Source organism: Triticum aestivum, chromosome 4D (assembly GCF_018294505.1).
Source record: "Triticum aestivum cultivar Chinese Spring chromosome 4D, IWGSC CS RefSeq v2.1, whole genome shotgun sequence".
NCBI classification, from domain to species: domain Eukaryota; kingdom Viridiplantae; phylum Streptophyta; class Magnoliopsida; order Poales; family Poaceae; genus Triticum; species Triticum aestivum.
In genome coordinates, this window is record NC_057805.1 from 384,858,403 (window position 1) to 384,872,358 (window position 13,956).

General features: G+C 38.9%; 3 long non-coding RNA genes across 6 annotated transcripts; 2 read left to right on the top strand and 1 right to left on the bottom strand.

Moving 5' to 3' along the window:
* Positions 1-4,589: 4,589 nt before the first annotated feature.
* Positions 4,590-7,709, top strand: LOC123098072 (uncharacterized). Its single transcript, XR_006447630.1, has 2 exons — positions 4,590-7,105; positions 7,284-7,709. It is a non-coding gene; the product is annotated as an uncharacterized lncRNA (long non-coding RNA).
* Positions 7,710-8,349: 640 nt separating this feature from the next.
* LOC123098073 (uncharacterized) lies at positions 8,350-11,412 on the bottom strand. 4 transcript variants are annotated; one of them, XR_006447632.1, is made up of 4 exons: positions 10,077-11,412; positions 9,272-9,812; positions 9,006-9,084; positions 8,353-8,905 (listed from the first exon to the last, which is right to left on the bottom strand). It is a non-coding gene; the product is annotated as an uncharacterized lncRNA (long non-coding RNA). The 4 variants fall into 4 exon arrangements; XR_006447633.1 differs by having other exon boundaries at positions 8,350-9,346; positions 9,663-9,812; XR_006447634.1 differs by having other exon boundaries at positions 8,355-9,812; positions 10,077-10,466; positions 10,555-11,412.
* A 291-nt stretch (positions 11,413-11,703) lies between these two features.
* On the top strand, positions 11,704-13,544 carry LOC123100081 (uncharacterized). The gene is made up of 4 exons (XR_006448348.1): positions 11,704-12,067; positions 12,545-12,574; positions 12,650-13,050; positions 13,314-13,544. It is a non-coding gene; the product is annotated as an uncharacterized lncRNA (long non-coding RNA).
* The last annotated feature ends 412 nt before the right edge of the window (positions 13,545-13,956 follow it).

Here is a 13,956-nt window from a genome sequence, read left to right on the forward strand (position 1 = left end):
CCCTTCAAATGTTATTTTGAAATTCCTCTGTTAGTGACAAGTGGAGCGCCACATGCACTCTACTTATCACCGCTAGAGCGTTCTCTAGGATTTCCCACTTGATAATGATGGATCCCTCATTATCATTTGAATTCTTGCAACCAACAGTAATAACAAAAGCATCATTGACTAGAGCAACTGAAACATGGACATCCAAATTTCTAGGCCCAAATCATATTCCAGAGCTCTAGGGTCCATAAGAGGTAGCCATAAGCATCATTCCAGTCATGCAGATCAAGAACTATTTCATGCAAGACATCAGGCCTATGGCTACCTCTTATGGACCCTAGAGCTCTGGAATATGATTCAGGCCTTGAAATTTGGGTGTCCAAGTTTCAGTTGCTCTACTCAATGATGCTTTTGTTATTACTGTTGGTCGCAAGAATTCAAATGATAATGAGGGATCCATCATTATAAAGTGGGAAAACCTACAGAACGCTCTAGCGGTGACAAGTAGGGTGCATGTGGTGCTCCAATTATTGCTAATAGAGGAATTTCAAAATAACATTTGAAGGGGTATCTTAGCAAATGACTTCAATCATTTCTATTTTTTGGGAGGGAGTGATCTATGGCTTTTTAAACTAGAAATAAATAAATATACCATCTCTATATCTCAAAACTATTGCAAGAAATCAAACTTATCACATTCAGTGATCTTTATTATATCCCTCTTGAATACCTATCATATTAGGACCAGTTTCATATCCCGTTCATATTGCCATTACAATTTATTAAACTCTCAAAAAGTTATAAGTGAAGCATGAGAGTGCAACGCGACACTTCAAATGAAATTGCCAGCAACTCAAAAAAATCTTCGTGATATTTAAAAAAAATGTTTATAAAATGTATAAAAATGTTCCCATATGTCCGAAAATGTTTAATTGCATTAGAAAAATATATGTGGAATTTAAAAAAATATTCATGTGTGTCCTAAAATTGTTCACAAAATTTTTAAATAACATTTAAAAAATTTATTCGTGTAGTTTAGAAAATATCTATTGTTATACACAAAATGTGCAACGTGTATTTGGTGAATGTTGCCGTGTATTCAAAAAAGTGTTCAAACATGTGATGTATTTGAAAAATATCATAATTTTATCAAAAAATGCTTCACGAAAAGTATAGATATGTTAAAAACCATTCAAAACCTACTAAAAAGAAAAACATGAAGAAACCCAAAAAAGAAACAAAACCAAAATATAACAAAGAAAGAGAAAACTAAAGAAAACCAGTGTAAAAACAAAGTGTAATGAAGAGAAAACTTAAAACCAATGAAACCAGTGAGAAACATAGAAAAAACAAATATTGAATGTCGAAAAAGAAAAACAAAGAAAGAAAAACCGGCGCAAAGCGAGCGAACCTACAACTATGCACGAGCGGCTGCCCTAATGGGCCGCTAGAAGAGATATGGTCTCCACTCACGGTCACGTGGCTGGCCCATCAATGAGATCAAGCCTAGGAATGTCGATCGATAACTAGCCATGCTGGCGATCGGCACCATCACTCGCCCTACTTGCTGGATTTCCCGTGATTTGTAGCGAAAATGGCTTCTTTTTTCTTGACTGTTTTCCCTAATTGGCTGGTCATCATGTGATATGTGCCTTAAACCCTAGCTTACGCTCATCCATGGTCTGTAAGCGCATGATTTCTTATCTAGTTTCCGTATTTATCTTTCGATGATGTTGCTTGTTCACTATTTTAAAACATGAATAACTCTTTATTGACTTCACTCTCTCTCATATACTCCATGCATCAGCTTCACATTTTTCTTTATACTATCTTATGAAAATGTCACGAACGCATTTTTGAAACTTTTTAAATTTTTAAAAATGTAACGTACATTTTTAAACATATGAAACAATTTTTATTATGCAAATTTTTATTACATTGTATATATATTATTTTCAATATCACGCACATTTTTTAAATGAGTGACATTTTCTATGTCATGAAAAAATTGTTCGCATGATTAACATTCTTCTATACGCGTTTAGAATTTTTCAAATGCATGGTCAACATTTTTCATAATTTATGTAATGTTTTTCTTGTCATATACATAATTATATTATGTTGAATACAAAAAAATATAAAAGTTAAAATAAAAAATGAATAAAAAAGAAGGAAAAAAAGAAAAGACGTGAGTGTAGTCAGCGCAACGCGGCCACATGGTTATTGTGTCGGCCAGGGACAAATTCTTTATAGGAATCACAACTGGCAGCACATAGTCGTGCCCAAAGAAAGATATATCAAAACTATCAAATAGAAGAAAATAAAAGAGAGAAACGGGCAGCAACCCAAACAAACTTTGAATATTTTCATCTCTACTAGAAGTGCAGGCTTGCACTTTGCTATGACGGATCAAGGTGATATGGTGGCCTCTATGTTACTCAACAACTCCATTCCAGTCATGCAGATCAAGAACTATCTCATGCAAGACATCAGGCCTATGGCTACCTCTTATGGACCCTAGAGCTCTGGAATGTGATTCGGGCCTAGAAATTTGGGTGTTGAAGTTTCAGTTGCTCTAGTCAATGATGCTTTTGTTATTACTGTTGGTTGTAAGAATTCAAATGATAATGAGGGATCCATCATTATCAAGTGGGAAAACCTACAGAACACTCTAGCGGTGACAAGTAGGGTACATGTGGCGCTCCACTTATCGCTAATAGAGGAATTTCAAAATAACATTTGAAGGGGTATCTTAGCAAATGACTTAAATCATTTCTATTTTTTGAGAGAGTGATATATGGCTTTTCAAACTAAAAATAAATAAATACACCATCTCTATATCTCAAAACTATTGCAAGGAATCAAACTTATCACATTCAGTGATCTGCATGATTTTTTTTATTATATCCCTCTTGAATACCTATCATATTAGGACCAAATTCGTAACCCATTCATATTGCCTTTACAATTTATTAAACTCTCAAAAAGATATAAATGAAGCATGAGAGTGCAACGTGACACTTCAAATCAAAATTCCGGCAACTCACAAAAATGTTCGTGATATTTTTAAAAATATTTATAAATGTATAAAAATGTTCCCATATGTTCGAAAATGTTTAATTGCATAACAAAAATGTACGTGGCATTTTATAGAAATATTCATGTGTGTCCTAAAATTGTTCTCATTTTTTAAATAACATTTTAAAGGAAAGGTTCGTGTAGTTTAGAAAATGTCTATTGTTATTCACAAAATGTGCAATGTGTATTTGGCGACTGTTGCGGTGTTTTCAAAAAAGTGTTCAAAACATGTGATGTATTTGAAAAATATCATAATTTTATCAAAGAATGTTTCACGAAAAGTATAGATATGTTAAAAACCAATTAAATCCTACAAAAAAAGATAAACATGAAGAAACCCAAAAAGGAAACAAAACCAAAATATAACAAAGGAAGAGAAAACTAAAGAAAAGCAGTGTAAAAACAATGTATAATAAAGAAAAAAGAAAAAACCAGTGAAACTAGTAAGAAACAAAGAAAAACCAAACATTGAACGTCGAAAAAAAACACCCGGGGCAAAGCGAGCGGACCTACAACTATCCAGGAACGGCTGGCCCATTAGTGAGATAAAGCCTATGAAGGTTGATAGATGACTTTCCATGCTGGCGATCAGCACCATCACTCGCGCTACTTGCTGGATTTCCCATGATTTGAAGCGAAAACCGCTTCTTTTTTTGTTCGTTTTCCCTAATTGTCTGGTCATCATCTGATATGTGCCTCAAACCTTAGCTTACGCTCATCCATGGTCTGTAAGCACATGATTTCTTATCTAGTTCTCGCATTTATCTTTCGATGATGTTGCTTGTTCACTATTTTGAAACATGAATAACTTTTTATTGAGTTCGGTCTCTCTCATATACTCCATGCTTCAGCTTCACATTTTTCTTTATACTGTCTTATGAAAAAGTCACAAACATATTTTAAAACTTTTTATTATTTTTAAAAATGTAACGTACATATTTTTAACATATGCAAATATTTTTAACATAGCTTGCCATAGAACTACTTAAGGCTTGCTAAACATTTAACGGTATAAAATTTAGTAAAAAATATGAAATAAATAGGGGAGCCTCACTCTAATATAATAAGATGATCCAACGGTGTGATTGTGAAAATATGCATTTATGTGTCCTCGGCGAAAAAGACAAGCATTTCAGCTCCCTTTAGGATCAATATATACTGAAACATTTGTTCTTTTTGTCCAGGACACATGCAGTCATATTTTTTTAATCTCTTCATTGGATCATGTTATATTATAGGTGTGTTGGTTCGGTATTTTTTTAGGATTTTTGAAAACTTTTACACCGTCGAAAATCTTAACTAGTTCTATGGTAAGTTATTGTAGAAAATCATACTCCTATATATATATATATATATATATAAAGTCTATTAGTAACCCAGGGTGAAGAATAAGTAATTCTTCACCCCGGTCCATTCACCGAGCCAGACTCCCCCCGATCGCAGGACCAAGGCTCCACCGGTCGCCTCTGACGTAAAACTCTATCCCTCGTGATGTAATTTTACGTGGACGTCGAGAGCCCACTTCCGTCCTAAAGAAAAAAAAGGCCAACTACCTCGTCCATTTCTAATCTGGGATGAGTCATCTAAAAAAACAGGGGCGGAGTGGATGAGGGGTGCGATCGTCCGAGCGCCGAGCGGCGGTTGGGCTCCGGCGTCGTGGAACGCGGCGGGCCGAGCCGTCGTGTTGCAACGTCGGTAGTACTTGGGGTCAGGGCTTCTTCATGATACGGGGGCATCTCCCGTGTGGACGGGGACTCGTCGGCTGAGTTGCCGGCGGCGAACACTTGGCCGAAGACGGGCCCACTCCATGAGCCAGGGGCTGCGGGCGGCGTCCTTGGCTGGAGGGCAAGCTGGTCGTTGTTGGGCGGCGCGGGAGTCGTGTCTGCTGCTTGAAGAGGTACTTTGACGCTCTCCGATAGATACCCCAGTCCTAGCAATTTGCTTCAAGATCCAGCTTTGTCTGTTTGATTCATTTTTACGAGAGTTTTGTTTGATTCCTTCATTCATACAACTTCTACATAGATTGCTTTGTTACGCCCGACTACTCGACTAGAAGGAGATCCTCGCAGGCTCGCAGCATATCCCTCAATTTATTGCCAGAATGTTTCCAGGGTATCCCTATTTTAGTTGCCTCGTATCTTGGACTATTGCTGCAGGAGCGTCAGAAACATGCATTAAATACTTGACCATGATCACCACATGGTACACGTTATTTGATCATGTAGCGATTTAGTTCATATTGTTGATTGGTGGGGAACAAACAGACTAATGGTCAATTTGGTAATGTTGCATCTAGGTCTTGTTCTCACCCACTAATCAAGAAAGCCATTAAACCTTTCTCCTTCACTCTGTGCTAGTAATTCCCAAAAATAACCAAACAAAAGATTGGACATAAAATTAATTCCCTTGCCCAATATCCTACTAACTCCCTCCTCTATATCTCCTCTTCTCCTTGATCAACCCACAAACCAAGAGGACTAATCCTCTTCTCCTTGATCTCCTTGATAGTCCAGCAATCAGCAAGTTGAAAAGATTAAAATCAAGGTTCCATGATAATTCCTTTGAATCTCGTTGTAAGGTACGCTTTTCGGATATTCCATTTCAAACTTAAGGTGCATTCCTTTTCCTTCGGTCAATATAAAGTACGTAGTTTAATTTGTCTAACCTTGTGTGCATAGGGTTTCTTTCACACGAGAGGTAAAGATGTTCCTTGTATAATATTTAGGTTCTGCAGTAAAAATATTGTTTTAATTGGCAGTTGTTTACCTGTCAGTCACACAAGCCTTTATATATTAGGCCTTAGATGCTACTAAGTACTAACCGTTATCCCTTTGTAACAGAAGAGCAGAATTTCCACTCCCTAGTTGTTGATCATATTTCTCTGTGTCACATCCTAGTTCCAACAATGCATGCTGATGGTCCACCTTGTTGATTGCATGCTGATATTGTGAGATATTTGATTATGCTTGATAATATTAGTAGCAAAGAGTGCCTCATTAAAATTCTTAGTTGGAGAGTGAAATTTGCGTTAGTCGTATGTACTGAATTTTACGGCAGTCATAAGATGAAATTGTTCCTGTGAAACTGTGGACTGAAAGTGAGGATTATTCTGTATCTTTACATTACACGGGATCAAGCTGATCCTGGTGCTCAATAGTATGATAGTTTAGCCCCTGCATAAATTGTGGGAAATCCCACGTGCATGAAAAATGAAGGACTCAAAGGTTAACATAATCCATTTTATAAATCATCGTGCATCTTGATTATGTATGAGATTATTCTGGGATACCGCCTCCATTAATTATGTATTAGAGAGGGAATTTATCTCTTGCGATAAACTGAGGAGGGCAACAGTTATGTTTGTCCCTGCAATACTGAGATGTGTATTTCTACATCTGGCGTATAGCTTAACTATTTCAGGGCTCTACAGACCAGTTTTTATCCAGAAGAAAGGCCTTTAGTGTGCGTTTGGATCTGAAGAAACAAAGCAAGATATGGCTGTCATTCCTCCTAACTTGGCTAGTTACTAATATCTCCTTGATCTTTTGAGAAGGTAGTCTTGGTGAGTGTTTGGGCAATAGAGAACATAACTTGGAATTTCCGTACGTGTTTACTGTATTCATTTATTCTGGATTAGAAGCTTAATTTCTGAATTTTATAGTTCAGGAGTAGCTACCTCCTGATGTACTGGTGTAATTTAATAGTTTCATCGAATGTGAATCAGAAGCAGACTAAGGTATACCCTAGTGGTGGGAAGGGGCTGATGCCTTCCCACCCACCCAGGTTCAAGGCATGGTACTTGCAATTTGGGGTTGTTGCACGAATTATACTGTAGGGGGTTCCCTTACAGTCTTTCTGTCAAAAAAAATGTGAATCAGAAGTATATGTTGTTAACATAGTTGGATATACATATCATGTGATCTTGCTTTTCTAAGGTGTTTGATGAGTTCAATGCAATGAAACAGATGAGCTGAACATATTCAATGTTTTTAGTGGGAATCACTTCGTGGCCATTCTGGTGATAATGGTTGTACTCCAGGTAAAAAAAAGAGTGTAATTCTTCTATTCCACATATGTAGTTGTTTTGGTTATTGTTATATGTTGTTTCCTTTGTATATATGCAAGCTCTTATCATCGAGTTTCATTGGCAAGTTAACTTTAACAATCATATTAAGCTGGCAGCTATGGTTGGTACTGATGGGAGTTGCTCATTTTAGGTGCTGATGGTCCAAGAATTGTAAAGATAAGGCGGGGGAACCTTATTTGTGTGGTGGATGCAAGTATGTTATGAGGTCAATTTGTAACTTATTATACTGCAGTAACAGACCAAGCCATGAATCAGTAGCAAACTTCAGGATTGGTGAGAAGAAACATGAACTTATAATGTTGTTAGGACCCTAATCTTGACTTGTCGCTGATGGACCACAATGTTCAAGCTCACCAAATACTGTTGAACAGCTAACATTATTGGGTCTCAAAACACCTGCAAATTAAGTCGCTTGACGAAAGTTCAGACATGTGTCAAGTCTTGGCATTCCCATGTAATCAGTGGTGTTCATTTTTGAAATACTGCTTTGTACTCCCTCCATAACAAAATGTAAGATTTTTTTATGCCCTATGCAAACCAAAAAACGTCTTAATTACATTTTGGTACGAAGGTTGTGATTTTATTTTCCTGTAGCTGGTTACTGAGTGGCATGCAGCAGATTGAGATTAAGGATGTGATGAGGATTTGACATGAATACACTGAATTGTACTATGTGAACGGATTATGGAGAGTACCTTTCAAAGTAATGTTCCTCTTTTCAGCCTTTTCCTTGCTTACATTTTGCCGTGAATCTCGAACAAAGAAACAAGACAGAGGAGTCACGAGGAGCTGCAATGATCCAGATGGGGATTTTGCAACCTCTAATTTGAAATAGAAATAGCGGCAGTTTGGTGTAAAAAAAGACTTTTCCATATTAACATTGATGAGAGAGTGTTCTACTACAGAAAGATAGTTTGGTCTGTAGATACCAATTATGTTAGATGCTACTTTGTCGAGCAGTGTGTTGAATTTGTTATTTTTATGATTTATGTGTAAAGCAGGATTCTAGTAATCCATATGTCTTGGCAACAATGCTCAAGAATCTTTCTTGTGTGACCTAGAGTTAATCAGGTGAACAAACGTTGTGATGATCTGGCAGGCAACTGTTGTTCAATACATTGGAGGAAAATGCAGAGCAGGAATCGGAAACCAAGAAATCAACATTATTTTGCTCACATACACTCAACATGACACTTATTGACAAGCATATCTCAATCTTCTGAGAACACACACAAATTACAAGAAAAACTTCCAGTTGTACTTCTACAAGGAAATTTGACAAGCACGATTTCATCAACAGAATAATTTGCAAGGTAAATGCATTGCACCCAAATCAAGTTGGAGTATTCACTAGACATCATGAAAAAGAAAGGCAGTGAAATCTTTGTCTTCCTGTTACAATTTTAGGGTAGCGAAACCAAGAATTCATTCAGATCTTGTTGTCAGACTGAATAACCAAAGACCAACTGAATGACATGTGCCATCCATGCCATAAAAATTCAGAGTTCTTCTATCTTTTTTCTGGGATTGGCAGCTTCACTCAGGCTTCTGAATTCATGGCGAGCATCAACAAGTCAAGCGGCTGGACTTTGTTGGGGTTGTGCTCGTTCTCGTAGGTGACATGAGCATCCCAGCCAACATTGCCACGATAACGCTCCATGTGCTTTCTCGCATCAGTCCTTGATGCATGCTTCATGTGTAGAACCCTCTACACTCTATTGCCCAAACTAAAGTACTTGATTCAGTTACCACCTACATTGAAAGGATGCATATCTCATCTTAAGCTAAATAACATGTATGAAAGCCCTATATATACTCCCCGCAAAGAAAAAGCCCTATATATAGCACATACCTGATGGGTCAGACATCTGAAGCTTTGGTAATATGAACTCCCAGCAGTTTTAAATAAGAAACCAGCACATATTCATTTCCTATTCCAAGATAAAGGGACTAAGAAGTATATTAAGTTTTTATTTAGTGAATAACATTCTAAAAAGAAAATGGTATTCTGAACAGAACAACCCTGCCAAGATAAAGGGACTAAGAAGTATATTAAGTACCGAATTTTCAGATTGAAAAGAGAATCAATATTTAAGGGAAAAACTGCAAATACAATACCTGTATACACATGGATTTTCTGTATAGAACAAGTAGTATCATCATGAATCTCAAATGAAGACAATGGCCTGTCAACTATATGAAGCTTCTAGTTAGATCAATCCATAACAGAGCAAGAAGATCTAAACACACGTTCATATGAGAGCTAACTGCTTCATTTTCTTTTGCAAGGGAGAGAGTTAGCTATTTCTCAACTACAAAAGCTAATCATCCTGGGAATGCCTTTGGTGATATAATTTGTACCTGAAAATTAATCACCTAATTTCCTAATTTTTATGTGGAAATCAGTGGTGGCACAAAAGCAGCTCAAAACTGATAGGAAACTCTACAATTAGTACATGAAGGATTTACTTCAACTCCAACATGAGGTATATCTACTTTAAATCCACACCTTAAATAAACAATGAGCACGCCTCGGTGAATTCCATCAAAGAAACGACCAGTGTTTTACAAGACAAACCCAAAAAAATTAAAAGCCAGCACCCTCAACAAGCAAATGTTGAGCCAGCAGATTGGAGCAACCAGGTAGCCACGCAGGGGCCTGCGCAAACAGCCGCAACACAAATTAGATGCAACAATTCGAGAAACAAGCATACCAAAGTAAAAGCACGGCTACAACAGCTAAATGTACCAGACTAAGTTCATATTATAGAAAAAATGAAACCAAATTTTCCTACCGAACAGGGGAAGGAATGCAAAGATGACAGGAAAGTCACAATATGCATTTTAAATCCATACCTAGATGATAGGGAAGTCACAATATGCATACTAAACAGACAGAAATCCCAAAAATAATTCCGCTTACCTCTAGTAGGAAATTTTAGCCGCACCTCCAGAATCCACATTAAGTAGTAACATTACAATAATGTTTGGAGGAGCTACTATCTGCATGTACGACTCTGAGTAACAGAACCAGAGAGCTTTTCTGAACAATACAAGTGTATTTGCAGTTAGATTTGCTCATCATGCATTGCGGTACAAAGCTATATCCTAGAACAAAATCTTTCTCCCATGCCTTCCCAAGAAAAGGGCAAGGAAAATACAATGAGTTTGACAGGTCAATCAGGCTATACAACTAAAGTCGATTGACAAAAGGGGAATTCTGCAGAGGAAATACAGTATGTTTTGATGGAGTTCATCATCATTGATCATAGTAAGTAGATCATACTTGTATGGTGAGGCCCCACCTGGATCCCTACAACAAAAATACTGAACTAAAAAACGAGCAGTGCTTCAATTTAAGAAAACAACCCCAAGAAACAACACTAGTTGGAGACAAATACCTTTCTTTGGAATTGGGTATTGGTATCTCCCTAAAAATCAGGAAAGAGTAGAAGAACTTAGCCAACAAAATTACCGTCTAGCAAGTACGCAAACTATATATAAGCTGAAGAAAACCTGCAACTGCCTAGATGCTGAGGTTACGGCCATGCTAGCGTTCTGGCAGGCGCCCCAGGACAAATAATGATATTATAATACCTTACCATAAGCACTTTAATTTCACATAACATGCATTGTAATTTCGTTCTGCTCTCATTACAACAGGAACGAACGATTCCTTGACAAACAAAATACCCCATCACAACTTACCTCCCCAGTTAAGACGCCAAACTCATAATACACAATTTTTTATGCACTCTTGCCGACAGAAACAACCTTCAGTCTATCAAAAATAAGTAGGAAAGTCACCCCGGGGGGGAGGGTGTGGAGGGTGCAGATGCAAGGGGCGGAGCTTGAGCTCATGGGCACATGAAGTGGGAGAAGCGAATAAACTTGAAGAGGAGGTGATGATACCTAGACCATGATGACTCAACCGTGGCCGGTGAGATCTTGGGATCCATTCAATCAGGGCCCCTGAGCTCGCTTCCCTGGCGAAACTGATTCATGGATGTCGAGGTCAGACTTGCGCACTTGGCGCCGCCGCTTACGCTGAATTGGGTCCCGCACGAATCCCGCCGGCGAGATGACCGATGGCCTTCAGCAAAGCCGCCAGAGCCAGTTCGTGGCTGCAAGGATAGAGGGACTTGCTCCGTTGGCCTCCGCAGAAGGGAACCGATGTGGCTGCGTGCGGAACAGATCGTGGGTAGCAGTGGTGAACCGGCTGTCGAGACGCGCGAGGTAAATTTACCTCGCAAGTCTTACTGTCCTTTATCTTTATTTCTGGGAGGGCAATGCGTCAGGTAAATTTACGTCTCAGCTTTGTTTCTTCAGTCGAATGTGTGCTTGGCTGGGGACGAGGGAGCATGTGGTTCGGCTGGGGTGAGGAATAAAAATTCCTCACCCAGGGTCGCGCTATTCGTCACCCTAGGTGAGGAATTTTTATTCCTCACCCTAGCCGAACCACACGCTCCCTCATCCCCAGCCAAGCACACATTCGACTGAACAAATAAAGCTGAGACGTAAATTTACCTGACGCATTGCCCTCCCAGAAATAAAGATAAAGGACAGTAAGACTTGCGAGGTAAATTTACCTCTGGCGTCTTGACAGCCGGTTCACCACTACTACCCACGATCTGTTCCGCACGCAGCCACATCGGTTCCCTCCTGTGGAGGCCAACAGATCAGGTCCCTCTATCCTTGCAGCCATGAACTGGCTCTGGCGGCTTTGCTGAAGGAGCATCGGTCATCTCGCCGGCGGGATTCGGGCGGGACCCAATTCAGCGTAAGCGGCGGCGCCAAGTGCGCAAGTCTGACCTCGACATCCATGAATCAGTTTCGCCAGGGAAGCGAGCTCAGGGGCCCTGATTGAATGGATCCCAAGATCTCACCGGCCGCGGTTGAGTCATCATGGTCTAGGTATCATCACCTCCTCTTCAAGTTTATTCGCTTCTCCCAGTTCATGTGCCCATGAGCTCGAGCTCCGCCCCTTGCATCTGCAGCCTCCACACCCTCCCCCCCGGGGTGACTTTCCTACTTATTTTTGATAGACTGAAGGTTGTTTCTGTCGGCAAGAGTGCATAAAATTTTGTGTATTATGAGTTTGGCGTCTTAATTGGGGAGGTAAGTTGTGACGGGGTATTTTGTTTCTCAAGGAACCATTCATTCCTGTTGTAATGAGAGCAGAACGAAATTACCATGCATGTTATGTGCAATTAAAGTGCTTATGGTAAGGTCTTATAATATCATTATTTGTCCTGGGGCGCCTGCCAGAACGCTAGCATGGCCGCTACCTCAGCATCTAGGTAGTTGCAGTTTTTCTTCAGCTTATAGTTTGCGTACTTGCTAGATGGTAATTTTGTTGGCTAAGTTCTTCTACTCTTTCCTGATTTTCAGGGAGATACCAATACCCAATTCCAAAGAAAGGTATTTGTCTCCAACTAGTGTTGTTTCTTGGGGTTGTTTTCTTAAATTGAAGCATGGCTCATTTTTTTAGTTCAGTATTTTTGTTGTAGGGATCCAGGTGGGGCCTCACCATACAAGTATCTACTTACTGTGATCAATGATGATGAACTCCATCAAAACATACTATTTTTCCTCTACAGAATTCCCCTTTTGTCAATCGACTTTAGTTGTATAGCCTGATTGACCTGTCAAACTCATTGTATTTTCCTTGCCGTTTTCTTGGGAAGGCATGGGAGAAAGATTTTGTTCTAGGATATAGCTTTGTACCGCAATGCATGATGAGCAAATCTAACTGCAAATACACTTGTATTGTTCAGAAAAGCTCTCTGGTTCTGTTACTCAGAGTCGTACATGCAGATAGTAGCTCCTCCAAACATTATTGTAATGTTACTACTTAATGTGGATTCTGGAGGTGCGGCTAAAATTTCCTACTAGAGGTAAGCGGAATTATTTTTGGATTTATGTCTGTTTAGTATGCATATTGTGACTTCCCTATCATCTAGGTATGGATTTAAAATGCATATTGTGACTTTCCTGTCATCTTTGCATTCCTTCCCCTGTTCGGTAGGAAAATTTGGTTTTATTTTTTCTATAATATGAACTTAGTCTGGTACATTTAGCTGCTGTAGCCGTGCTTTTACTTTGGTATGCTTGTTTCTCGAATTGCCGCATCTAATTTGCGTTGCGGCTGTTTGCGCAGGCCCATGCGTGGCTACCTGGTTGCTCCAATCTGCTGGCTCAACATTTGCTTGTTGAGGGTGCTGGCTTTTAATTTTTTTTGGGTTTGTCTTGTAAAACACTGGTCGTTTCTTTGATGGAATTCACCGAGGCGTGCTCATTGTTTATTTAAGGTGTGGATTTAAAGTAGATATACCTCATGTTGGAGTTGAAGTAAATCCTTCACGTACTAATTGTAGAGTTTCCTATTAGTTTTGAGCTGCTTTTGTGCCACCACTGATTTCCGCATAAAAATTAGGAAATTAGGTGATTAATTTTTAGGTACAAATTATATCACCAAAGGCATTCCCAGGATGATTAGCTTTTGTAGTTGAGAAATAGCTAACTCTCTCCCTTGCAAAAGAAAATGAAGCAGTTAGCTCTCATATGAACGTGTGTTTAGATCTTCTTGCTCTGTTATGGATTGATCTAACTAGAAGCTTCATATAGTTGGCAGGCCATTTGATACGTCTCCAACGTATCTATAATTTATGAAGCATTCATGCTATTATATTATCCATCTAGGATGTTTTATATGCATTTATATGCTATTTTATATGATTTTTGGGACTAACCTATTAACCTAGAGCCCAGTGTCAGTTTCTGTTTTTTTCCTTGTTTTTGAG